Source organism: Mesoplodon bidens, assembly GCF_964165515.1.
Source record: "Mesoplodon bidens genome assembly, chromosome: 1".
NCBI classification, from domain to species: domain Eukaryota; kingdom Metazoa; phylum Chordata; class Mammalia; order Artiodactyla; family Ziphiidae; genus Mesoplodon; species Mesoplodon bidens.
This window is the reverse complement of record NC_138176.1, coordinates 141,430,029-141,457,370: the sequence shown is the minus strand read 5'-3', so window position 1 is coordinate 141,457,370 and position 27,342 is coordinate 141,430,029. Positions and strand designations below refer to the sequence as shown.

General features: G+C 38.2%; 1 protein-coding gene across 2 annotated transcripts in view; it reads left to right on the top strand.

Annotated features, from left to right (window-relative positions):
• The window catches only part of ATP10D (ATPase phospholipid transporting 10D (putative)), a 128,691-nt gene that overhangs the window by 9,205 nt on the left and 92,144 nt on the right, over positions 1 to 27,342 (top strand). The window contains exon 2 of one of the 2 annotated variants that reach the window (XM_081235501.1): positions 15,303 to 15,486. The exons of the other annotated variant lie outside the window; for it this stretch is intronic. The gene's annotated coding sequence lies outside the window, so the exon portion shown is untranslated. The remainder of the gene's footprint in view (positions 1 to 15,302; positions 15,487 to 27,342) is intronic. 2 annotated transcript variants of the gene reach the window in all.

Genomic DNA, 27,342 nt, shown 5'->3' with positions numbered 1-27,342 from the left:
AGGGATAAATTAGGAGTATGAGATTAACAGGTACACACTACTAATATAAAATAGATAAACAAGAATTTACTGACTAGCACAGGGAACGATATGCAATATCTTGTAATAACCTATAATAGAGAAGAATTTTAAAAATGGATGTGTATATGTATATATGATTAAATCACTTTGCTGTACACCTGAAACTAACACAATATTGTAAATCAACTACAGTAAAAACTAAATTTTTAAAAAGGTACAAAAAAATAAGTCTCTTCAGAGCAAATTTGAATTGCCTAGGTCAGTGGTTTTCAAAGACTGGTCCCCAGGAGCATCAGCATCACTCCAATTTATTAGAACTGCAAATTCACAGGCCCCACTGCAGACTGATTGAATCAAATTGGAATGAGAGCGTGTGTGTAGTGGGTGGAATCTGTGTTTTCACAAGCTCTCCAGGTGACTCTGACCTGTGGTAGTCTGAGGACACAGGCTTAGGCTTAAGATCCTAGAAGAGCAGGCCATATTCACTGTTTGGCAGGCAAGTGCCTGGTCTGTTTTCTTTCTTTGTTTTCCTTCTGTCTTATTCTTTTGTTATTTTAGTTTTTAATTGAAATACAATTGATTTAAAATATTGTATTAGGGCTTCCCTGGTGGCGCAGCGGTTGAGAGTCTGCCTGCCGATGCAGGGGGACACGGGATCGTGCCCCGGTCCGGGAAGATCCCACATGCCGTGGAGCGGCTGGGCCCGTGAGCCATAGCCGCTGAGCCTGCGCATCCGGAGCCTGTGCTCGCAACGGGAGAGGCCACAACAGTGAGAGCCCCGTGTACCGCAAAAAATAAATAAAAAATAAAATATTGTATTAGTTTCAGATGTACAACATAGTGATTCAATATTTTTATAGATTATACTCCATTTAAAGTTGTTATAATATATTGACTATATTCTCTGTGCTGTACAGTATATCCTTGTAGCTTATTTATTTTATATATAGTAATTTGTACTTCTTAATCCCCTACCTCTATCTTGCCCCTTTCCCTTCCCTCTCCCCACTGGTAACCACTAATTTGTTCTCTATATCTGTGAGTCTGTTTCTATTTTGTTATATTCATTCCTTTTTTATTTCTTGGATTCCACATATAAGTGATAATATACAGAATTTGTCTTCCTCTGCCTGACCTAATAGCTTAATACCCTGTAGGTCCATCCATGTTGTTGCAAATAACAGAATTTCATTATTTTTTATGGCTGAGTAATATTCCATTGTGTGTTTTTGTGTGTGTGTGTGTGTGTGTTTTTATGTATATACCACATCTTTATCAGTTCATCTGTTGATGGACACTTAGGTTGCTTCCATATTTTGGCTATTATAAATAATGCTGCTATGAACATTGGGGTGCATGTATCTTTTTGAATTAGTGTTTTCATTTTCTTTAGATGTATACCCAGGAGTGGAATTGCTGGATCATATGGTGGTTTTTTGAGGAACCTCCATACTGTTTTCCATAGTGGCTGCATGAATTTACATTCCCACCAACAGTGTACTAGGGTTGCTTTTTCTCCACATCCTCACCAACATTTGTTATTTGTAGACTTTTTGGTGATAGCCATCCTAACAGGTGTGAGGTGATACCTTATTGTGGTTTTAATTTGCATTTCTCTGATTAGTGATGTTGAGTATCTTTTCACATGCCTGTTAGCAATCTCGTCTTCTTCAGGAAAATGTCTGTTCAAGCCTTCTGCCCATTTTTGATTGGATTGGTTTTTTTCTTTATATTGAGCTGTATGAGCTGTTTATATATTTTAGATATTGACTGCTTATTGGTCATATCATTTGTAAATATTTTCTCCCATTCAGTGTGTTGTCTTCTCATTTTGTTGATGGTTTCCTTTACTGTGCAAAAGCTTTTAAGTTTAGTTAGGTCCCATTTGTTTATTTTTGCTTTTGTTTCCTTTGCCTTAGGAGACAGATCCAAATAAATATCATTTAGGACTTTGATCCATTTTTAGTTTATTTTATATATGGTGTGTGAAAATGTTCTAATTTCATTCTTTTACGTGTAGCTGTCCAGTTATCCCAGCACCACTTATTGAAGGGATTGTCTTTTCTACGTTGTATATTCTTGCCTCCTTTGTCACAGATTAATTGACCATATGTGTGTGGGGTTATTTCTGGGCGCTCTATTCTATTCCACTGATCTGTGTGTCTGTTTTTGGGCCAGTCCATACTCTTTTGATTGCTGCTGCTTTGTAGTATAGTCTGAAGTCAAGGATCATGATGCCTCCAGCTTTGTTCTTTTTTCTCAAAATTTCTTTGGCTGGTCTACTTTATTTTACTTTTTTTAGTGAATGTTTTTTTTTAAATTTATTTTATTTTTGGCTGAAGTGGGTCTTTGTTGCTGCACGCGGGCTTTTCTCTAGTTGTGGTGAGCAGGGGCTACTCTTTGTTGCGGTGCGCGGGCTTCTCATCGTGGTGGCTTCTCTTGTTGCAGGGCATGGCGTCTAGGCACGTGGACTCAGTAGTTGTGGCTCACAGGCTCTTGAGCGCAGGCTCAGTAGTTGTGGCACACGGGCTTAGTTGCCTGTGGCATGTGGGATCTTCCTGAACCAGGGCTCGAACCCGCGTCCGCTGCATTGGCAGGTGGATTCTTTTTTTTTTTTTTTTTTTTTTTTTGCGGTACGTGGGCCTCTCACTGTTGTGGCCTCTCCCGTTGCGGGGCACAGGCTCCGGACGCGCAGGCTCAGCGGCCATGGCTCACGGGCCCAGCCGCTCCACGGCATGTGGGATCTTCCCAGACCGGGGCACGAACCCGTGTCCCCTGCATCGGCAGGCGGACTCTCAACCACTGCGCCACCAGGGAAGCCCAAGCAGGTGGATTCTTAACCACTGCGCCACCAGGGAAGACCTGGCTGGTCTACTTTAAAAGGCCTGTAGGAAAGATGATTCCATTGACTTTTCTGTATACCATTTCAAATAACTCTGTGATACCACTGAACTGGCTTCAATAACCATTAATTTAAGGCACAAAACTTACAAAACAGTCCAAAAAGACAGTGTTTAATATCAGTACTTAAATATTTGTGTTGACTGGTTTTATGTTATTATTTACTTCCTGGCAACAAATTCCCTTCCCAAAACATAAATAAAATGAACATTTGGCTTCCCTGGTGGCGCAGTGATTGAGAGTCCACCTCCTGATGCAGGGGACACGGGTTCGTGCCCTGGTCCAGGAAGATCCCACATGCCGTGGAGCGACTGGGCCCATGAGCCATGGCGCTGAGCCTGCGCGTCTGGAGCCTGTGCTCTGCAGCGGGAGAGGCCACAACAGTGAGAGGCCCGTGTACCGCAAAAAAAAAAAAAAGAGAACTTTTTTTCATAAGGGGAGAAAGGGGGAATCTTTTTTCCCATCCTTTGATCTTGGGTATATTTTTGGAGGATGGTTAAAAGAAGCAGATGTGAATCCTTATGACTCTCAGAGAGTTTGTGTCTAGGAAATCAAGTTTTCCCTTAGTGTCTTTGTAGAGGTGGGGAATAATATTGATTCCTACTGTGAGCATTAAAATTGTTATCAGTTAATTCTATATAGGGTCCCAGCATAAAAGTGTTTCCATACTGCATCTGTATTCAACATAGGCTATATTCTTTTAATGCATTTTAGATTTAGTCAGGTCAGATTCTCTCATTTATTGCTGGAAATTTTGTTTGTCAGCTTTCTTTACTCTATCAGGCCCATGTGATGTTGAACATGGTCACTTCATAATATTGTAGATTGGTCATGTCATGAAAATATTAGGAATCAGCAGAAAGAATCTTGAAATAGTTTCTTAAGTAGGAATTAAAACCTGATCTACAACTGTGTTTTTCCCCCACTGACTTTAATTTCTAAAATAAAGAGCAATGAAGGTGATATGTGAGAAGCATAACAGACTTGTTTTTGAGGTTTTGAGATTACTTTGATATCTAGAAACATATATCGTCTACATAAGTATAAAATATTTTACTGTAACAATTATCTGAACTTTCTTTTGCAGAATATCATTTAAATTCTGTTTCAAACCTAAATTTCATTAAGAAGAAAATCTCCTAAAACCATGTAGCCATATAAGTAAGCTCTCTCTTAAAAACGTAACCAGCCATATCTGTTAGATATTTTTAGTAATTGTCTTTTGTCCAAAAGAGACCTGAATGCTTTAGTTAGCTTTGCAACATTTTTAATTACATTCAGAACTTTTTGGCAAGGACACATATATACATTGCCTTTACAATGAAGTTTATATACGCAATTATGTTTTTCTTGTTTTCTCTGATATAATATGGAAAATTATTAGTAGTACATACACATGCTGCTTGTGGACTTGGATGTGAATGTTCTTTTTCAGTATTGAGGCAGCATGCTTGTTTTGCACTTTTTAAGGCTGTTCTTAAAACAAAAACTTAAAGTATTGCACCTTTTTGCTACATTTACAAGCAATACATTAACTTCTGTCTATCCTTTTCTCCACCATAAGCATAGGCTTCATGATTAAATGAAGTTGGATAGGTTTTGTGTGATTAGAGTTTTGGAATAGTTTTTGATTAAATAAAGATCTGTCTTCTAATTATAAACTAAATACATATGTTCATGGTAAAAAAAAAATAAAAATAAAAGAGAGTTACAAATGATACTTTAAAATCATCTGCTAATATATTGCCTCAAAATAACCAGTGTTAGAGTTTTAAAAAATATTTAATTCCAAATTTATATATATAAATAGATACACACACACATATATTCTGTTTGAGATCATACTTATATACAGGTCTAAATCATGGTTTAAAACCTTATAGGGAATTCCCCAGTAGTCCAGTGGTTTTCACTCTGCAATCTCACTGCCAGGGGCCCAGGTTCAATCCCTGGTCAGGGAACTGGGATCCTGCAAGCTACAGGGGATGGCCAAAAAAAAAACAAAACCCAAAAAAACAAAATACCTTATAAACTTTAAAAATTTTCTTGCTTATCAAATTTATTTAAACATTATTTTAATAGCTGTAGTATATTTCCATTTAGATATACCACAATTTAACAATTTATCTTTATCTGGACATTTGGGTTAGTGTGCTTTCCAGTGCTGAGTTGATCAGCTTTCTACTCAGGGCCAAAAAGAATGAACATTTTTAAGACTTAATACCTTTTGGCTCCAGAAAATTAAAAGCAGGTTAGACTTCCCCAGCACTATATGAAAACTTGGCTTCATTGAACACCATGAATAAAGAAACTCCTTGCTACACTCAAGGAAAAAATTACTAACTGCTTTTCTTAGATTGGTTACTAGTGAAGTTGAAAATATATTTCTTTCTATTTATTTGCAGTTTGTCAGTTTCTGTTCATGCTCTTTTCTCAAGTATGCTCTTCTTGTAAATATTTAAACCCCTGAAATGAATAATTTCTTGTATTGCTTTTATAAAGTATCACTGTAAAGAGTAGGCCATTGTGAGTGATTATGGCTCTTCTTGGATGAAACTGAAACAATAGGGCAGATCCTAAAAATTAGCTGAGAAACTTTTCAGATAGATATAAATCTGAATAAATCTTGGTTATTTTAATGTCTAAGGATACTATAATATAAAATCTTAGCAGGCATAAAATCTTGTATTCAAATTGATTTAACTAATTTATGACAAATTCATAAGTCATGACATAATTTAGAAATTAATGAAAGCCTATATATGTATGTAAGTAATAAAATGGTAGTGGAGAGAATAAGCTGGTTTATTTTTAATGAGCTGCCACTGATTTGATGTGTAATACTGGGTAAGTCAATGTCCTGAATCTCAGTTTTCTTGTTTATAAAATATTTAGTTGGATACTTAAGAGTTTTTTTCCAGCTTTAAAATTCTGAATGTCCTATTTAAGTTACTAACCTTATCTTTTTGTCTGTTTGAATTTTGTTTTATTTTTTTAGACAGCAGGTTCTTATTAGTCATCAATTTTATACACATCAGTCTATACATGTCAATCCCAATCTCCCAGTTCATCCCACCACCACCCCCCCGCCACTTACCTGCCTTGGTGTCCATATGTTTGTTCTCTACATCTGTGTCTCAATTTCTGCCCTACAAACCAGTTCATCTGTATCACTTTTCTAGGTTCCACATATATGTGTTAATATACGATAGTTGTTTTTCTCTTTCTGACTTAATTTACTCTGTATGACAGTCTCTAGATCCATCCACGTCTCAACAAATGACCCAATTTTGTTCCTTTTTATGGCTGAGTAATATTCCATTGTATATATGTACCACATCTTCTTTATCCATTCGTCTGTTGATGGGCATTTAAGTTGCTTCCAAGACCTGGCTATTGTAAATAGTGCTGCAATGAACATTGGGAAGCATGTGTCTTTTTGAATTATGGTTTTCTCTGGGTATATGCCCAGTAGTGGGATTGCTGGATCATATGGTAATTCTATTTTTAGTTTTTTAAGGAACCTCCATACTGTTCTCCATGGTGGCTGTATCAATTTACATTCCCACCAACAGTGCAAAAGGGTTCCCTTTCCTCCACACCCTCTCTAGCATTTGTTCTTTGTAGATTTTCTGATGATGCCCATTCTAACTGGTGTGAGGTGATACCTCAGTGTAGTTTTGATTTGCATTTCTCTAATAATTAGTGATGGTGAGCAGCTTTTCATGTACTTCTTGGCCATCTGTATGTCTTCTTTGGAGAAAGGTCTATTTAGGTCTTCTGTCCATTTTTGGATTGGGTTGTTTGTTTTTGTAATATTGAGCTGCATGAGCTGCTTGTAAATTTTGGAGATTAATCCTTTGTCTGTTGATTCATTTGCAAGTATTTTCTCCCATTCTGAGGGTTGTCTTTTTGTCTTGTTTATGGTTTCCTTTGCTGTGCAAAAGCTTTTAAGTTTCATTAGGTCCCATTTGTTTATTTTTGTTTTTATTTCCATTACTCTAGGAAGTGGATCAAAAAAGATCTTGCTGTGATTTATGCCAAAGAGTATTCTTCCTATGTTTTCCTCTAAGAGTTTGATAGTGTCTGGTCTTACATTTAGGTCTCTAATCCACTTTGAGTTTATTTTTGTGTATGGTGTTAGGGATTGTTCTAATTTCATTCTTCTACATGTAGCTGTCCAGTTTCCCCAGCACCACATATTGAAGAGACTGTCTTTTCTTCATTGTATATCCTTGCCTCCTTTGTCATAGATTAGTTGACCATAGGTGTGTGGGTTTATCTGGGGGCTTTCTATCCTGTTCCATTGATCTGTGTTTCTGTTTTTGTGCCAGTACCATATTGTCTTGATTACTGTAGCTTTGTAGTATAGTCTGAAGTCAGGGAGTCTGATTCCTCCAGCTCTGTTTTTTTCCCTCAAGACTGCTTTGGCTATTCGGGGTCTTTTGTGTCTCCATACAAATTTTAAGATTTTTTGTTCTAGTTCTATAAAAAATGCTTTTGGTAATTTGTTAGGGATTGCATTGAATCTGTAGATTGCTTTGGGTAGTATAGTCATTTTCACAATGTTGGTTCTTCCAGTCCAAGAACATGGTATATCTCTCCATTTGTTCATATCATCTTTAATTTCTTTCATCAATGTCTTATAGTTTTCTGCATACAGGTCTTTCATCTCCCTAGTTAGGTTTATTCCTAGGTATTTTATTCTTTTTGTTGCAATGGTAAATGGGAGTGTTTCCTGAATTTCTCTTTCAGATTTTTCATCATTAGTGTATAGGAATGCAAGAGATATCTGTGCATTAGTTTTGTATCCTGCAACTTTACCAGATTCATTGGTTAGCTCTAGTAGTTTTCTGGTGGCATCTTTAGGATTCTCTATGTATAGTATCATGTCATCTGCAAACAGTGACAGTTAATTCTTCTTTTCCAATTTGTATTCCTTTTATTTCTTTTTCTTCTCTGATTGCCGTGGCTAGGACTTCCAAAACTATGTTGAATAATAGTGGTGAGAGTGGACATCCTTGTCTTTTTCCTGATCTTAGAGGAAATGCTTTCAGTTTTTCACCATTGAGAATGATGTTTGCTGTGGGTTTGTCTTATATGGCCTTTATTATGTTGAGGTAGGTTCCCTCTAGGCCCACTTTCTGGAGAGTTTTTATCATAAATGGGTGTTGAATTTTGTCAAAAGCTTTTTCTGCATCTATTGAGATGATCATATGGTTTTTCTTCTTCAGTTTGTTAAAATGGTGTATCACACTGATTGATTTGCGTATATTGAAGAATCCTTGCATCCCTGGGATAAATCCCACTTGATCTTGGTGTATGATCCTTTTAATGTGTTGTTGTATTCTGTTTGCTCTTATTTTGTTGAGGATTTTTGCATCTATATTCATCAGTGATATTGGTCTGTGATTTTCTTTTTTGTAGTATCTTTGTTTGGTTTTGGTATCAGGGTGATGGTGGCCTCATAGAATGAGTTTGGGAGTGTTCCTTCATGTGCAATTTTTTGGAAGAGTTTGAGAAGGATGAGTGTTAGCTCTTCTCTAAATGTTTGATAGAAGTCACCTGTGAAGCCATCTGGTCCTGGACTTTTGTTTGTTGGAAGATTTTTAATCACAGTTTCCATTTCATTACTTGTGATTGGTCTGTTCATATTTTCTGTTTCTTCCTGGTTCAGTCTTGGAACGTTATACCTTTCTAAAAATTTGTCCATTTCTTCCAGGTTGTCCATTTTATTGGCATAGAGTTGCTTGTAGTAGTCTCTTAGGATGCTTTGTATTTCTGCAGTGTCTGTTGCAACTTCTCCTTTTTCATTTCTAATTTTATTGATTTGAGTCCTCTCCCTCTTTTTCTTGATGAGTCTGGCTAATGGGTTATCAATTTTGTTTATCTTCCCAAAGAACCAGCTTTTAGTTTTACTGATCTTTGCTATTGTTTTCTTTGTTTCTATTTCATTTACTTCTGCTCTGACCTTTCTGATTTCTTTCCTTCTGCTAACTTTGGGTTTTGTTTGTTCTTCTTACTCTAGTTCCTTTAGGTGTAAGTTTAGATTGTTTACTTGAGGTTTTTCTGATATTAGTATTGTTACTCCAGCTTTCTCTTGATTTCCATTTGCATGGAATATCTTTTTCCATCCCCTCACTTTCAGTCTGTATGTGTCCCTAGGTCTGAAGTGGGTCTCTTGTAGACAGCATATATATGGGTCTTGTTTTTTATCCATTCAGCAAGCCTGTGTCTTTGGTTGGAGCATTTAATCCATTCACATTTAAGGTAATTATTGATATGTATGTTCCTATGACTATTAATTGTTTTGGGTTTGTTTTTGTAGGTCCTTTTCTTCTCTTGTGTTTCCCACTTAGAGAAGTTCCTTTAGCATTTTTTGTAGAGCTGTTTTGGTGGTGCTGAATTCTCTTAGCTTTTGCTTGTCCGTAAAGCTTTTGACTTTTCCATCGAATCTGAATGAGATCCTTGCTGGGTAGAGTAATCTTGGTTGTAGTTTCTTCCCTTTCATCACTTTAAGTATATCATGCCTCTCCCTTCTGGCTTTTACCGTTTCTGCTGAGAAATCAGCTGTTAACCTTATGGGAGTTCCCTTGTATGTTATTTGTTGTTTTTCCCTTGCTACTTTCAATAATTTTTTTGTGTGTTTAATTTTTGCTAATTTGATTAGTATCTGTCTGGGCAAGTTTCTCCTTGGGTTTATCCTGTATGGGACTGTATGCTCTTCCTGGACTTAGGTGGCTATTTCCTTTCCCATGTTAGGGAATTTTTCGACTATATTCTCTTCAAATATTTTCTCTGGTCCTTTCTCTCTCTCTTCTCCTTCTGGGACCCCTGTCATGCGAATGTTGTTGCGTTTAACGTTATCCCAGAGGTCTCTTAAGCTGTCTTCATTTCTTTTCATCCATTTTTCTTTATTCTGTTCTGCAGCAGTGAATTCCACCATTCTGTCTTCCAGGTCACTTATCCATTCTTCTGCCTCAGTTATTCTGCTATTGATTCTTCTAGTGTAGTTTTCGTTTCCGTTATTGTATTGTTCACCTCTGTTTGTTTGTTCTTTAATTCTTCTAGGTCTTTGTTAAACATATCTTGCATCTTCTTGATCTTTGCCTCCATTCCGAGGTCCTGGATCATCTTCACTATCATTATTCTGAATTCTTTTTCTGGATGGTTGCCTATCTCCGCTTCATTTAGTTGTTTTTCTGAGGTTTTATCTTGTTCCTTCATCTGGTACATAGCCCTCTGCCTTTCCATCTTGTCTGTCTTTCTGTGAATGTGGGTTTTTTTCCACAGGCTTCAGGATTGTAGTTCTTGCTTCTGCTGTCTGCCCTCTGGTGGATGAGGCTATCTAAGAGGCTTGATAGGCTGGACTGGTGGTGGGTAGAGCTGACTGTTGCTCTGGTGGCAGAGTTCAGTAAAACTTTAATCCACTTGACTGCTGATGGGTGGGGCTGGAGTCCCTCCCTGTTGGTTGTTTGGCCTGAGGCAAAGCAACACTGGAGACTACCTGGACTCTTCGGTGGGGCTAATGACAGATTCTGGGGGGGCTCGCGCCAAGGAGTACTTCGCAGAACTTCTGCTGCCAGTGTCCTTTTCCCCACGGTGAGCCACAGGCACCCCCGCCTCTGCAGGAGACCCTCCAACACTAGCAGGTAGGTCTGTTTCTATCTCCCCTGGGTTCACTGCTCCTTCCCCTGGGTCCTGATGTGCACACTACTTTGTGTGTGCCCTCTAAGACTGGAGTCTCTGTTTCCCCCGGTCCTGTCAAAGTCCTGCAATCAAATCCCACTAGCCTTCAAAGTCTGATTCTCTAGGAATTCCTCCTCCCATTGCCGATGCCCAGATTGGGAAGCCTGACGTGGGGCTCAGAACTTTCACTCCAGTGGGTGGACCTCTATGGTATAAGTGTTTTCCAGTCTGTGAGTCACCCACCCAGCAGTTATGGGATTTGATGTTACTGTGATTGCGCCCCTCCTACTGTCTCATTGTGGCTTCTCCTTTGGCTTTTTATGTGGGGTATCTTTTTTGGTGAGTTCCAGTGTCTTCTTGTGTATGATTGTCCAGCAGCTAGTTGTGATTCTGGTGTTCTCACAAGAGGTAGTGAGAGCACGTCCTTCTACTCCACCATCTTGGTTCAGGGCTGACTAATCTTATCTTTAAAATACTTTTGCTACCTGGCTGAGATGTTGGCATCAAACAGTTAGTAAGTGCACTCATAATATTGGTCTATTATGTGTCATTTACCTTTCATATATTAACTCCTTACAACAAACCTGAAGAGAAGGTCTTATTTTCCTGATGGGGAAACTGAGGATTATACAAAGTCTCACTGGGGCTGAATGGTTAGAATCAGTATTTGAGCTCATGACTGACTGAAGTACTGTATACTGCTAGTACTGCACTCTGCTAGTTACCTCTCCCTTGAACCAGCGTGGTGGCTTGCTGTAGGCCAGCATTTTCAGCAGTGGCATTATTGGCATTTGGGGCCAGAGTATTATTTGCTTTGGGGGGCTGTCCTGTGCGTTATAATAGTATCCATGGCCTCTCTCCATTAGCCCTCACCCCCTCAGTTGTGACAACCAGAAAATTGTCTAGGTACTATCAAATGTCCCTGAAGGTAGGCAGGAATTGCAGCCAGTCAAGGATCACTGATTTAACACAACTTAAGTCATCAACAATCTGAGGACAAATGTAATTGTCATCTCTGGTAAAGGTAGTGGCTTTAGGTCACCTTGGATTTCAAAGATCAGGATGGAATTAACCAAGTAGAATCCCAGCAAAGAACCCCATTCCATCATTCAGCAATACTTTTTGCATACTTTTTTGATCGCTTGACCTTTATCTTCTTGAGATTTTTCTTATTTGAAGAATACTCATTCCCTGGATGCATAGTATACCACCATGAACATGACACTAGTTAATTTATTTCAAAATATTCATTGAGTACTTGCCATGTGTTGGGCATTGTCCACTTACTGGTTAAAGCAGTGAACCAGATGGTCATATAGAGCAGATATGAAACAAATAATCATAGCTCATTCCCCTTTCTTTTGAATAATCTTGTAAAGCATATCTTTAGATTACAATAGTGTGTTTATCATGTTTTACACACACACACACACACACAAATACACAGCTTATCACATAGAGCTAAAGGTTGCCCTCTTTCATATAAATGAGTATGAGATAGCACACTAGGAAATTTGTGTTCTGCCAGTTTAAAAAGGTACTTTGGCTCTAGTTTTCAAAATGAGCACTTATCTGGTCTAGCTCCATTTCAGAACTTACCTATTGGTTAATGTTTTAATGCTCTGAGTATTTGCTGCCATAAATAGTGTCCTGGCCATAAACATGTCAAAATTTGTCTCATGGGGATTAATCTCTGAAGTATCTCAGGTAATGAGGGAATCTCATGAACTTCATGCCTGATCCCTCTCCTGGACTGTGTGCTCTTTGAGGACAAGAACCACGGAGTTTACATAGAACATTTCATCATTTTGTGTGCAGTGCCTGGAACAGTACTTGGCTGACACATGATAGCTTTTTGGTACCTATTTATTAAACAAATATAAGGAGAAGCTATCTCTGAACAGTGAGAGTAGGTTTCACTAAATAAGCCTTCTAAGTTTCTATATTCTGCTCCCTGAAGACCATTGAGGTTGTTAATTCAATTTATTTTTTTGTTCTAAGGTAGTTGGAAGTATAAGTTCAATCTTGATAAAGGCAGATAATTTGGGCAGCCAAGGGAGATACAAACCTATGAAATCAGATGGGAGCATTCAAAACATGGAGGTCTTCAACTGCTGGATGAAAACCTATGGATATGCCTCTGAAGACCCTGAAGGCATCACTTTATACAGTACTTTGCAATAATTGGTGCTTTGAGTATTGGTGCTGAATTCTCAGAAGAAAATTTCTTGAAAGTGCTGTATAAAATGTAGGAAAATTGAGAACACATTTATAATGATTTCTGTCATGATGAAATTGTTTTGATACTTAAGGGATAAACTTTAAACCTTCTGAAAAAATAGATTATTCAGAAGAACTTCTTAGAACAATGAAATTCAAATACCTCATCTATTTTAAAAGATAGATTCTACTTGTTTTATTTCCTTTTTTATGTCTTTTTTGCAGTCTTGTTAGCAGCCATTTTAGGGTTACATGCTGTAGATCTTAATATAAACTATAGTTTAGCATGTATAATACAAGCTGTAACATCATGAAATAACTAAGATATTGTGAGATAACTAAGCTTATATCACTTCTAGAGTTGGTGGTTGTTAGGGTATTCTGGTCGTTACTGCATATAAGAGAGGTGTTATTTTATTCATTTATTCGTATGTCTATTCCACGAATATGTATTGGAAGTCTGCTCTGTGTCTGATACTGTTCTAAGCCTAGATTACGTCAGTGGACAAAGGAGATAGAAACTCCCACTCTGATGGGGGTGGGGAGACAACAAGAGCTAAAATGCAAAACTAGTTATAGATTGTTAGAAAGTGACTTAAAATTCTATGAAAAATAAGAAAGGGAAGGAGAATAGGGATTGCTGAGACAAGGCTGTGTAGGGGGTGGAATAAAGGAGGAGAGGAGGAATTGGTTGGAGAGGACACGGGGAGTCAGGTATGTGTGGCACTGATGGCTGTTATTATAATTCACATGGGAGCCTTTAGAGAGTTTTAAACTGTGGAAAAAGTTTTAAATTGTTGGGGTCTAAATGAAGTGTTAATAGGACAGGTAGTAGGGTCAGACTAGGGCGATAGTGGTGGAGGTGATGCCAAGCAGTGAGGATCCAGATATATTTTAAAGGGAGAGCCAACAGAATTTGCTGACTGACTGTATGTGGGTTGTGAGGAACAGGATCCAGGATGGCTCAAAGGTCTTTGGGCTGAGGATCTAGAAGGATGGAGCTGCAGCAACTGACAGGGCTGATCTGTGGAGGAAGCAGGTTTTGGTGGGGGAGTATCAGGAGCTCCGTTTTGCACGTTACCATTTGGAGATGAACCCGAATGGAGATGAGCTGCCTAGTTGGCTGTCAAAGGTACACATCTGGAATTTTTAGGAAAGAGCTCTGTGCTGGAAGGTGGTTATGTGGGGGGAATCTGTAGAAATTCTCTTCTGATGGCTTTGGTTTTCTCAGTAAAATAGAGACATGTCATCAGCAGGAGGAAAGTTGAGAGAGCTATGGAAAATTAGAGGAGAGAGGAGAAAGTCTAAAACAGTTGGCTATAAAAGTGGGAAAGTGAAGACTAGAAACGCGGTATGATTGCAGTCAGCATGTCTGGCCAACTTGTGGTTCGTGGTCAAGAATTTAAAGTGACACTAAACATGCTGGAAACTTCTTTGTCACCATATCTTTGCATATGTTCTTACTTATTTCCAGTTCCTTAGCATTTTTCTGAGAATGTTGCTGCCATTATGAGGGCAAAACATAACAACAACAACAACAAAAATTGACACTAATCAGGGACCTTGTATATTTCTCTCAGACACTTTCAACTTGCAGATATTGGAACAGAGTGTGTAGAGATTTAGATCTAACCAATTTGAATATAACGAGGGTAAGGGTTTTGCCAAGAAAGAAGTGAAAGAGGAGCTAAGAGGCTGAGAGAATGTACAAGGAAGTGATAGCACTGTTGACCACAGAATTCAGACTGTGTAAGCAAGGAAGTGCAGCCATGCAAGAATAAAAGGCAGTGAGAACAGGGTGGGTGGTCAGTTGCTTAGAGGTCCCTGTGGGGTCAGAGAATTTTGAAGTCAGGTTAAAAATGAATCATTTATTTTAAATAAATGTTACTTTCATATAGTGAATCATATTTCAAATATATGGAAGAGCTTTCTATGAAATACGTCTAATTAATTTTTTAAACTTAAACACAAATATTTGAGTTTGTTAGCTTTAGTTTTCTTTTTAAAGTTAAAGTGTACACGTTAAAAAAAAATTATTTATGTATTGGTTGCACTGGGTCTTAGCTGTGGCTGGCCGGCCCCTTAGTTGTGGCTCACAGGCTCCTTAGTTATGGCTCGCAGGCTCCTTAGTTGCAGCCCACCTGCTCCTTAGTTGCAGCTCATGGTTTCCTTAGTTGCAGCTGATGGGCTCCTCAGTTGTGACATGTGAACTCTTAGTTGCAGCCGGTGGACTCCTTAGTTGTGGTATGTGAACTCTTAGTTGAGGCATGTATGTGGGATCTAGTTCCCTGACCAGGGATTGAACCCATGTCCCCTGCATTAGAAGGCAAATTCTTAGCCACCGTGCCACCAGGGAAGTCCCTGTTTTTTCAAATGAAGTAAGCTTAGTATTTTTTTCTTCTAAATGACTTAAGTTCTTTTTTCCTTATATTATTCCTATCCTTTCTCCCAACCCTCACATTCTTTGGTAGGTTGCCAGATGCTGTATGCCTCCTGCCAACCTATTGCTCAAGTGTTTCTGCCTGGTATCAGAGCCTTCTAATGACCGCAAAGGCTCTCACTCCATCTGAGATATTTGGATTAAACTTGGGTAACCACTTACCAAGCTGTGTCACTTGGGTGAATTTCTCACTCTGAGCCTCAATTTCTTCATATGTAAGTGGGGATAATAATATGTACTTTGTTGTAAGAATTAAAGTTAATGTATATTTGTCCTGAGCACAGAACTTGGCATGTATAAATGGTAGATGTTGTTATGATCTTAGGTTTATTGAGTTAATAATCTTTTATTAGAGTTGAATAACTGAATGTCAAAAACATGCTTTTCTGTCATTTCAATAACATTATTTTAGGAGCATCTAGGATTGCCAATGTCAAAACATAGTATTAATGATTAGTATCATTAACATTTTAATATATGTTTGATTTTTTCAGCGTTAAGAATAGACTAAGACAATAAGAACCTGCTGTATAAAAAAATAAATAAAATTAAATTTAAAAAAGAAGAATAGACTAAGGCAGAGTGGGAACTCATTATGAGTATGGGTGAGATTTTTTTTTTAGTTCCCAATAACAGAGATACACACATATAATTGCAACATTTTCTGTCTTTTTGCTAGCTTAATTCAATTTGGAGCCAATGCATCAGTGAAAGGTAACTGATTTAGATGTGTGGTCCCTTCAAGAAAGCTGAGGTATATTGAAGAAGAGAGGTAAACCTTTCAGTGTCTAGCTGGAGATTTTGTGTGTGTGTATGTGTAGGCTTTATTCTCACAGGAGAGAATTGAAGAAACTCTTTATATTTAATATAAGTTTGGGAACACTAAGAATGGGCAACTTTTTCCAGAATAAAACAATGCATCTATATGTCCCAGTTATATTTTATACTTCTGCCGTCTTTCAAAATATACATGTTGTATTTGAAATTTTTAATTTGATATAAGCCTGTTACTCCTTGCTGTAGAGGGTTCTTTCCCTCAGTCTGAGTTAGAGGATGCTTCTCTGATGTAGAACAGTATCTTTTGTTTCTGTCTCCCCACTATCAGCCATAGTGTCTATTTTTCAGGTCATGGTTGTTGAATGAATTGGGACTGAGTGAGCTTGGTTTAAGCACTCTTTTCTAAAAAGGGTTATGTGCTTGAGTAGAGTTGACTTTTTCCTCTTTAGCATCCTAAAAATGACAAAACTGTCACAAAGATTTCTTAGTGGTCAAAGTGAAAGATACTATGACTTAGCTTCTTATATACCTGTATAGCACTTCCTTTCATGATAATAATAACCAATTATCAAAAGTAATTACTTTAGTTCCATGTTTTTGGTGATGTATTACCCTAGCCTGTCCTTTTGTTTATTTCTAAAATATAGAGTATGTACTTCTACTGGAGAGTTAGTTCAAGAAGTTCAATTAACAGGAAATATTAAATAACATGCAGAACTCCAAGATGACTTTATTTGGCAAATCTGATTCCTTCCACCTAATGAATAACCCTGAGGATTATATAACTTTGTTATTCAAGAGCCACACTTTTTCCACTAAATAAATTGACCCTTGTAATCACCAAAGCCTATATTAGACACATCTACAATGGTTCATATTTATCTTCTTTTTCAAAGATTACGTGGGGTGAAGAAAAACATTCTCCTTTTGTAGATGGCAGGACAGTCATTACTAAGGGAGCCAACATGTTACCCTGACACATGATGCAACAGAGAAACCAACAAAGACATCAGATGATCTTGCTGCCATCATTATTACCCGTCAGATAAGGAATTGGTCTCCTTGAGGTACTAAGCCACTTATAGAGAGAGTTGGACAAGTCAGAGATGACTCAGTTTGGAACCAGCCCAAGTTTTGTCAGGGCTCAGGGGGAGGGTTACCTGTGACATACAGGTCAAGGAGACTCTCATATTTTGAGTCTACTGCAAAACAGTTCCGGTCTTATTCTCAGAAACCTATAGCTATAAAATTTCTCTATTTTTTATTGACCCTGTTAGGTAACTTCTCTTTCTTCCAAGGCTTGGAACATATGAGAACTTTGATATTGTGTTAGTGTTTTCTCATCTTGGTTGAGAGGATAGTCTGTCAAGACCTGGACCCATTGTTCTACCTTGCCAAGTTTTTGGAAATGTTGGTTGAAACATTGTAACTGTATTAAATCTGCAGAAAGAATCAACCCTGAAGGCCTGTCACCAACCTCTGGGGATTTTTTGTGTAAACTAGACCTTCATTATTTTAGTTAATTCTAGCCTCAGACGAGAGGGTCTGCTTGTATCTGCTGTCAAGTCATTGGTACATAACCTTAGTCTGAAAGGTGATGGGCTTCCCCAAACCAGGAGTGATATCTAATAAACTGGTCACTCTTAATTACAACTATATATTTTGAAATAAGGTTATTTAACATAAAGCAGTTGTTCTCCAGGTGGGTCCCAGGACCAGCACACTGGCACTACCTGGAAACTTGTTAAACATGTTGATTCTTGAGCCCCACCCCAGACCTGCTGAATCAGACACACAAGGGTGTGACTTAGGATATTCTGATGCATGCTGGAGTTTGATAGCCACAAGCAGAGCATCTTGAAATGACCATGCACAAGAATGTTTTTCTTTGTAAGATGAGTGAGATCATGTATATATTCCAAGTTGTTCGTTGGCTGGTGATGACCTCGGAAATTTTAAAGTACTAACTGGGCCCATGGGAATTCATTATCCTATATTTACCTTTGGTAATCTGCCCTGCTACAAGCTTCATTAAACATTCATTAAGGGAAACAGGTTTTTTGAGAACTGTCTGCTTTCAAGTACATTTGTGTACAAGAAGGAACATAGTATGGTATGTTATTTTAGGTATACTCTTATTGAATGACTTGTTTTTATTTTTTTTTTTTTAAATTTTTTTTTAAATTTATTTTTGGCTGTGTTGGGTCTTCGTTTCTGTGCGAGGGCTTTCCCTAGTTGCGGCGAGCGGGGGCCACTCTTCATCGCGGTGCATGGGCCTCTCACTGGAATGACTTGTTTTTCATATCTAGAAAAAATAATAAAGACCCTAGTTAGAAATAATTTAGCTTAAAATGATTATATTTCATTATTTTTAATTTTATATATAAATAGGACTGTATAGTTGGAACGGCATGCCTTTGGAGTAAAAAATTGTGTGCCTTGAGTTCTAAAACCTTCTCTGACCTTTTGTTTTTTCCTCTGAAAAATGGAAATGAAACTCCACACCAAGTTGTGAAATTTAAACATGTGAAATGTATTTCGTAAGCAGTAATAATCATTATAGAAGTGTTAGCATTTATTCTCTAAGCGATTCTTGGTTTATATTTACTTTTGAACTTAATTGATTTTATGATTAAAATTGATAACTTGTAAATTTCAGAACTTTATGTTTTTATCAACTTCTCCGAGTGAAAGAAATATTGGATCATGTAGCATCATGCAGACCTAATGCTAACGGCAGCATTAGACTGTTTCATAGCAATTAGTTACAACTTCTTCCTTCAAACACTTTAATTTAAAAAAATTATAAATCAGTACATTTTCAATGTAAAAAAGAAAAGAAAGAAAAGTTAACAGTCTCTTTCTATTTATTCCCTCCTTGAAATAACCAATTTTTACAGCCTCATGTGAATTATTCTATACTTTTATTCATGTCCTTGCAAATGTATATAAACATACACACATCCAGGCAGTTTGTGTTATCAAGTGAAGTAAGCCAAGGCCAGGCCAACTGTAGATTCAACAATGCAGTAAGAAATGGAACCTAGACCTATGAATCTGTGGTGAAAGAAGATAGTCCTTGGTTGTTAATCAGTAGACCCTTCTGTGATAATGTGACCCTCTTACAGCCTAAGAATTTGAAAAGGCAGTGGGCTTGTGTTCCAGGATCTTGTGACCCGTCGGGCTCCTCATTTCCCACAGTGGACAAAACTACTAAATAGTCATAGCTTCATGAGGAACTAGGCAGGTGATAGGAGCTACACCCACTCGTGTGTATCCCAGATGTTTGCAAATCCTGTTTACTGATTAGGTAGTAAACCAAAGTGAAGTTTAAACTGTGTCCAAGTTCTTCTTCTCACCATTCTTTGAACCCAGATCAGTCATTTTGGTTTGTTCCTCGTTTGTTTTTACAAATTTTGGATTGTTACATTTACATTTCTCTGTCATTTTCTTTTTTGCTTCAATACATAATAGTCATCAGTCCAGGTCAATGGTTAGAGAGAAATGTTATTTTTAATATATGCATAATATCCTATAATGTGGGTATGTTATGATTTAGTCAGCTGTTTTCCAGTTGACTTTCATGATATTTCCAGGTTATCGTTAGTGCCAAAAAACCCCAACTATAACATACATCCTGTACATATACTTATAGGTAAGACTCCCAAAGTGGAATTACTTTGTCAATTGTTATATGTATTTAAAGTTTTGAGAGATACTGTCAATTTTGGGGTGTGGGGTGATAGGAGGAGGAAGATTGCAGCAATTTACAGTCCCATTGCCAGGGGGTTTGAGTCTCCCTATCCTCACCAGCACTGGCTATAATTAATCGATTTATCGATTGTATGGATAAAAGCAGTATCTCCATGATAGCTTCAATTTGCAAACCTCTGGTGACTACTAGGCTGTCTCTTCATATTTATTGGCCCTTTGGATTTCCTCTTCTGAGAATTGCTTATTCATATTCCTTGCCCAATTTTATTGGGTATTTCATTTTTTTCTTATAAATTTGTATAACTAATTTGGATACTAGGAATATTAAGAGTTTGCCAGTCATTATGAGCTGCACTTGTCTCTTGATTTTATTTATGACTTTTACTATATATGATAAATGATAGATAAATGAATGGCTAAATTATTTGTCTTTACTAATTTCTCTCTTGCTTAGGAAAGGTCTTAGGAAAGGTCTTCCCAGCTAACAGTAATAAAATATTATTCTAAATCTCCTTCTGGTAAATTTACTGTAAATTTTTTTTTTTTTTTTTTTTTTTTGCGGGATGCGGGCCTCTCACTGTTGTGCCCTCTCCCGTTGCAGAGCACAGGCTCTGGACGCGCAGGCTCAGTGGCCATGGCTCACGGGCCCAGCCGCTCTGCGGCATGTGGGATCTTCCCGGACTGGGGCACGAACCCGTGTCCCCTGCATCGACAGGCGGACTCTCAACCACTGCACCACCAGGGAAGCCCCAAAAGCTCTATTTTTAATGTATAAAGTACGAATTTAGCTTTCTTGTTTTCAAGATGGATGACCATTTATTCTAGAGTTATTAAACAAATTACCATTTACCCAGAGTTGAAATTCCACTTATGCCATATATTACCTTCCTATTGATACAAGGATCTATTTTTGGACCCTCTGCGTTAATTTTCTATACATAATTAGAAATTTAGTGGCTTAAAACAACTCCAGCTTAGTGTATAGTGTATAATTCTGTAGGTCAGAAATCCAGGTACAGTGAGATTAGATTTTTTGCTCAGGTTCTCAAAGGCTGAGATTAAGATGTCATCCAGACTGAGCTCTCCTCTGAAAACTCTGGGGAAGAATCCGCTTCCAACTTTATCCAGGTTGCTGGCAGAATTCAATTCCTTGTGGTTGTAGGACCTAGGTCTCTTTTTTCTTGCTGGCTGTCAGTTGAGGATGCTGTCAACCCTTCCAGACCACCAGCAGCCGTTCTTTTGAGTTGTATTTCATTCGCTAAATTTTATTGAGCTTTTCCAATAATATTCATAAGTGGCAATTGGGTGTATGTAGCTTTTGGTTTGTGTTAATCTCATATCCAATCCCTCTCTCCTAGTGTTAACACATATTAAGAATCTTGATCTTTAGGATCTGTGGCCATATTAATTAACTTCTAAATTCCAGATAAAATGTTAATGTCACTTAAAGCAAGGTGTCTAGATTCAGGTGGCTTTGGACACTGCATTTCTGAGTAATATTAGGCTTCAAGTAGCCATGCTGAGCCTAGGAACATGCAGTTCTTTTCATGTAGTTAGTTAATCTTTAATGGTATTTTTCCATCACTAACCAGCAGCAAGTTTGTTGTAATCCAAATTTTCACATAGTAGTTTGCTGTCAAACTAAAAACGAAGTTAGGAATGGAGACTAATAAAACCTGTGTAAACTATAGTTTTGTTTTTGTTTTTGTTTTTTTGAAGGAAATACTCAGTTTTCTCCCTACCTTTAAGGACCGAAGCTCATTCAGGAGTAGTATATCCAGGTCTAAAACATTCTTTCTTGTTCCAAGTGATAATTGACCTTTAAGCACTTAGTTCTTGGCATATTTTAAAAATTTTGTGTTAATTCTCAAGGCAGGGTTCCAATCAGTGGCAGAGTATCAGATCAAATAAAGCATGGAACCATCTGGTTTATTAGCAGAAAACCATGACAAGTCGGCTCTTCCTGGAGTGAGTTAAATCTTAGAATTACGAGTGATGTTCTTGAAAGATCCTAAAAATCCTTCACAATAAGTTGCTCCTTGGAGCTTTTGTCCACAACGTTGCTCTGTTTACCCCTGGGAACACTTGAGAGCGTCTTGCTCTGCTCAGCTAGTTGGTTGCATGGCAGATTCTCCAGTTCAATGAAGAGCAAAGTTGCTAAAGCTGCGTGTGACCATGTGGTTGAGTGTGAGTTACATACCCTTGAAGAAATTAAACATAAATGAGTAACTGGGTATAGGCGTTACTATCAATACTATGCATACCGATTCTCAGTTAATACTTCTGAATAAATACTGTAGTTGGGAGAACATTTCTCAGATTATCACCACAGTTGTTAATCTTTACTTAGCACTTACTGTGGTTCACACCCTGCTCTAAGGGCTTTACATATATTAACTCACTTAATCCTCACAACAGTCCTTTGATCAAGGTTAGGTGGCAAGTGGAGCTGCCAGGAATTGATGTCCGTGTCTGGCTCCTGAGTCTATGCTCTTAATCACTAATATATGCTTGCTTATTGGTCTTACAAATCTAGAAGGAAAGAATGATTTCCTGAAAAAGCCTTTCAGGCCTGGAGGAGTAGATTCCGTCTATTAATAAAGGTAGAATGATGCAGTCACAAGCTGAAATTGACTGCTTCTGTTGCCTCCAACTTTCATCTTTTCCTTTTGTGGAAGAAAAGCCAGGCTGAGCCGTGAAAGAGGAAACAGGGTGTTCTTGTTTCCATTTCCCATACTATTCTTTTCTATGAAATTCAATGATCGATGCTCATTTGTTGATCATCCTCACTTTGGCCAAGCATTAGACTCTGTGGAGTCTGGACAGGACTTAGCTGTGTTCCCTGACTTAGAAGAATGAAGCTACCTGCAGCCCACTGTAGCAGGAGCCGTGACTGAGCCGTGCTCAGGACTGTTATGGTAGCAGAGAAGGGAAATGCCCTATTGTACCTCCTGTGTGGATCCTTCTCCATCTCCCCTACTCTAAGTTAAAGCTAAAACAGTCTAGAGGGTGAAGAGAGGCTGGTGTGGTGAGTGGGTATATGACTGATAAGCCTGCTAGAAAGAGAGGGCAGCATTTGCACAGCTGCAGGGTATAGGTTATACTTTGCAACCTCTTTGATAAGTCACCTGGGTACTTATTTAATTCCACATTCATGGGCCCCATTCTATAGCCTCTGAATCAGAATCTCCAGGGGAAGTGCCTAGGGGACTGTGATTAATAGGGCCCTCAGGGCACTCCTGTCAGTCGGGGGGAGCTTGGGAAACACCGCACAAGTGGAATACAGTTTGTTCACAAACATAGAATGAATTTTAGAGCAAACAGTTGAGGATGAGATCAGGTGGTCTGAAGGTCAGTTTCTGTCTTGCTGTCTTTTGTGATTGTTTGGGTTTCTATTTGTATCCTACTGAATGCTGCTTACTTCTCAAGTATCAACAGATAAATAGAACATTTACTTAGACTTGGACAACTTTAATTTGCAAGCAGTGTGTTGAAAGTTCGGACTTCAGCTCAATTTACAGGGTTTCCAACCTTGACTTATTTATGCTGAGAAACAGCCAAGGAGAAGAGTGGGAAAAAGAATGAACATTGTTCATCTGCAATGTGCCCCATGACTCTTAACAGCATCTCATTTTATTCACTAGCAAGCTGAAGCTAGGAGGTCAGTTACATAGGCCACAGAGCTATTAAGTGATGCAACCAATATTCAAACCTGGGTCTGTAGAGCAGGAGGAATTTGATTGGTCAAAAAGTGGTGATCAGAGTGCTCATTCACTCAGTTAAAATAGGTGAACCAGAAAATGCAGGGTTAGGGTCAGGGGCTGTGATGAAAAAGCTTCAACATTTGTTACCATGTGAAAATATGTGCCCAATATTCTGTATTTTTTTCTTTTTAAGAGAAACTAATTATCAATATGTTATATAAATTTGTCTCCATTTTAAAATGTTGGTCCTATATTCAAAAAATGCAAAACAATGTGTTTGGCAACACCGTAATACAAAATATATATATCATTGGGTAGAATTTTGCTTAAGGGCTACTGGTATGTGACTTGTAGATTAAATAATCTCTAAAGTCTAAGCTTTAAAATGTCATGATTCTTTCTGATTCTTGATGAGGTATGATTTACTGTGATTCACTTTCCTTTCATATCTTAAAGAATTTTTTCTGAATATTTATGTGAAATATTAATAATGAAGCCTTCTCTAAGTATCAGTATACTTTTAACTTTGCTGGGGTAGATGGGGAGGGATGAAAAGGCTACTTCTGGCTTCTTGCTACTGGGAAAAGTGTTGCCCTCCCCTGAGCCTTCTAGTCCAACTGCTCTACTATCAGAGGAGCTAAAAATGGCTCTGTCCACTTCGATGTATGCTTTCAACCCATGTGGATCCACATGCAATCAGTGTCTCTCCAAAGTGTGTAGAGCAACATATTAGTGAACCTTGAAACCAATTCAGTGCAGCTTGACCAGTATTAAAATGAGAGAGACTGAGAAAGAGAATAGAGTAGAATAGAAGATGCATGCAGGGCAAGTAGGAAGGGCAAGAATTGTTCTGTACGACTTTGTTTTAGCTGTATGTGTGTATGTGTGTGTCTGTGTTCCAGGTTGCATCATAGAATGTATTTCTTACTGGCCTGGCAGTTAACAAATTTTGTAAGCACTGAGCTAGAGTGACTAAATATTGATAGATCCTTGGTTGTTCCTCCTCGATCTAAGATGGTATAAATTCTAAGCTGGAAATTTGAAAGAATTTTTACCACATGTTAACTACCTCCACACTTGGTCCTTTTTGTTCAATCCCTTGAAAACATTAACAACTTCTCTATCTCAGGGGTCCCCAACCCCCCTCTCCACCCCCGGGCCAGAGGTGAGTGGTGAGCGGACGGGCAAGCGAAAGCTTCATCTGCCGCTCCCCATGGCTCACGCTACTGCCTGAACTGTCCCCCCCTCCCCTGTCTGTGGAAAAACTGTCTTCCACGAAACTGGTCCCTGGTGCCAAAAAGGTTGGGGACCGCTGTTTTATCTTATATATATCAGTCCTTTGATCCAATAATTAGTTTTCAGGCAAGAGTGGCAGTGCTGAAGGGAGGGAGGGACACTACAAAATGATAAGCCACAGGGCCTTGGAGAGTAGGACAGAGACTCCATGACCGAGAGAGGATGCTGAAGAGAGGGCAGTGAGCCAGCCCCAATTCTATCTTTACTGAAATTCCTTGAGAATGAAAAGGGAGAAGGGGGAGGACAATATGTGAGTGAATAGAGCACCTAATGCAAGTCTAAGGGCAGTGAAAAGGCACAGAGGAAGGTGGACCTAGGGATACTTTGGCAGTGAAATGTTTTCTATTTGTAGAATTGCCTCTTTGAAACTGAGTGAATGGGGAAAGGTGAAGTTCTTGAGATACACCATGAATTACCTGAAGTTAACACCCCCTACATGCTGTATTTGTTTAATTATTTCTAAGTTTGAATTCTGAAGAAATTGTATTCCAAAATTTAAAAATCTAAGTAGAATCTACATTGTTGTGTGAGACTGTGGACCCTGGAGGGATACACACTCCTCTGTCTTAATAAGAATTTAATTGCAAATGAAAACTTCTCTTTTATAGTTTCCAGAAATAATATAAAATTGTACTAATTTCAACCTTCTGAAAACTATGAGGTTTGTCATAATGGTCACCTGATGGGATGAAATGCATGAAAAGCTCTTAGTGCTTATGTTAAGTATTTTACATTATCTATTGATTCATTGATAAAGCACTATCTTACATCCTTATTCTGGGGAGATTTCTGGATATGTTATGAGCTACTTTAATAACTCCAAGTTCTCATTACTAGTTATAGGTTAAGAAGCTATTTTTATATGCAGTTGACCCTTGAACAATGCAGGTTTGAATTTCAGGGATCCACTTATACTTGGATATTTTTCAGTAGTAAATATTACAATACTACCAAATCCTAGTTGGTTGAATCTGCGGATGCCTAGGAACTGTGGAAATGGATTGCCAAGTAAACGTTATGGGTAGATTTTCTACTTTGAGGAAGGTGGGCACTCCTAACCCCTACATTGTTCAAGGGTCAACTATACCAAAGTGAAAACTAGGCTTTTCAAATTACTTCAGAGACAGATTTTTAAAACATTATATTGAAAAGATAGGATTATTTTGACCAGTTTACACTGATTTAAATCAATGTAATTAATTAATGAGAGAGCAGACTCCAAAGGGCAGCAAACTGATGGGGTAGAACTTTTTTTGTATTGTTTCCATTACTAGTATAAAACTGATAAAACCAACTTTATGGGTATTTTCTCTCACTAACAGTAGACGCTATGTATTGTGGGTCCAATATCCAGGCACAAATACACACATTTGGAGGCCAGTGTATTCTTCCCATTAAAAGTGACTTTCTGCCTGTTGTTTGTTTGCTTTAGAACATATATATATATATATATATATTTTTTTTTTTTTTTGCGGTATGTGGGCCTCTCACTGTTGTGGCCTCTCCTGTTGCGGAGCACGGGCTCCGGACGCGCAGGCCCAATGGCCATGGCTCACGGGCACAGCCGCTCCACGGCATGTGGGATTTTCCCAGACCGGGGCACGAACCCGTGTCCCCTGCATCGGCAGGTGGACTCTCAACCACTGCACCACCAGGGAAGCACAGAACATATAAATTTTAAAGATCTGATGAGTTCTTGTGAGATTATTTGTGATTCAACTTATTTTCTGTAAATACAGTGATAAAGTGATGCTACATAACTGTAATCCTTGGGATTGCTTAAAGACCAATATAGAGTAAAGAAGTATATTAGCTAGGATGGATTATTAAAAATAGTGATTCACTAGAATTACTAGAATAGGACCAAATCTTTCAGTGCTGCTAGGTAATGATTTATGATTTCAGATCCATGAACGCGGGATACAGTTTTAACGTCCTTAGGGGGAAACTATTAATTTCTGATTAGTATAACACTTTAGAGAAAATAATCAATAGACATGTTATAAACTTAAAATGAAGCTTAGGAAGGAAGCAAGCTTAAATAATTTGCCCAGACTATTTCAGTGCCTTGAACACTATTTTGCACTTGGGATTGCATTTATATATTTACGTACCTATTTCCTCACCTAGACCCTGAGATCCTAGGGATGAGGATCCAGGTCTTAATCATCTCTGTGTCCCTAGCCAGTGTAGTTTCTAGCACATAACCTAGTTTTTCTGCAAATGCGGTCATGGACCACCTGAATCAGATTCATCTGGGGAGTTTTGTTACCAATTCATAGTATCAGGATGCACCCACAGATTTACTAAAAATCTCCAGAGGTGCACTCCAACCTAAAATGATCAAGTAAATGCAATGACATTGATAAAGCAAGGAGAGAAAGCAAGGCCTCCAGACCTTGCCCTCCACACATTTGCTGACATGCTCGTAGCCTGCTGGATGAACTTTGGGCATCTACTAAGTGCCTGCTACTCTGGTTACAAAGTTAAGTGAAGCACATTAACAGTTAAAAGCAGACTGCTGTGTTGGAAAGGTTTGATTTGAGTCAGCCTTACCTACTTACTAATCACATGAATTTC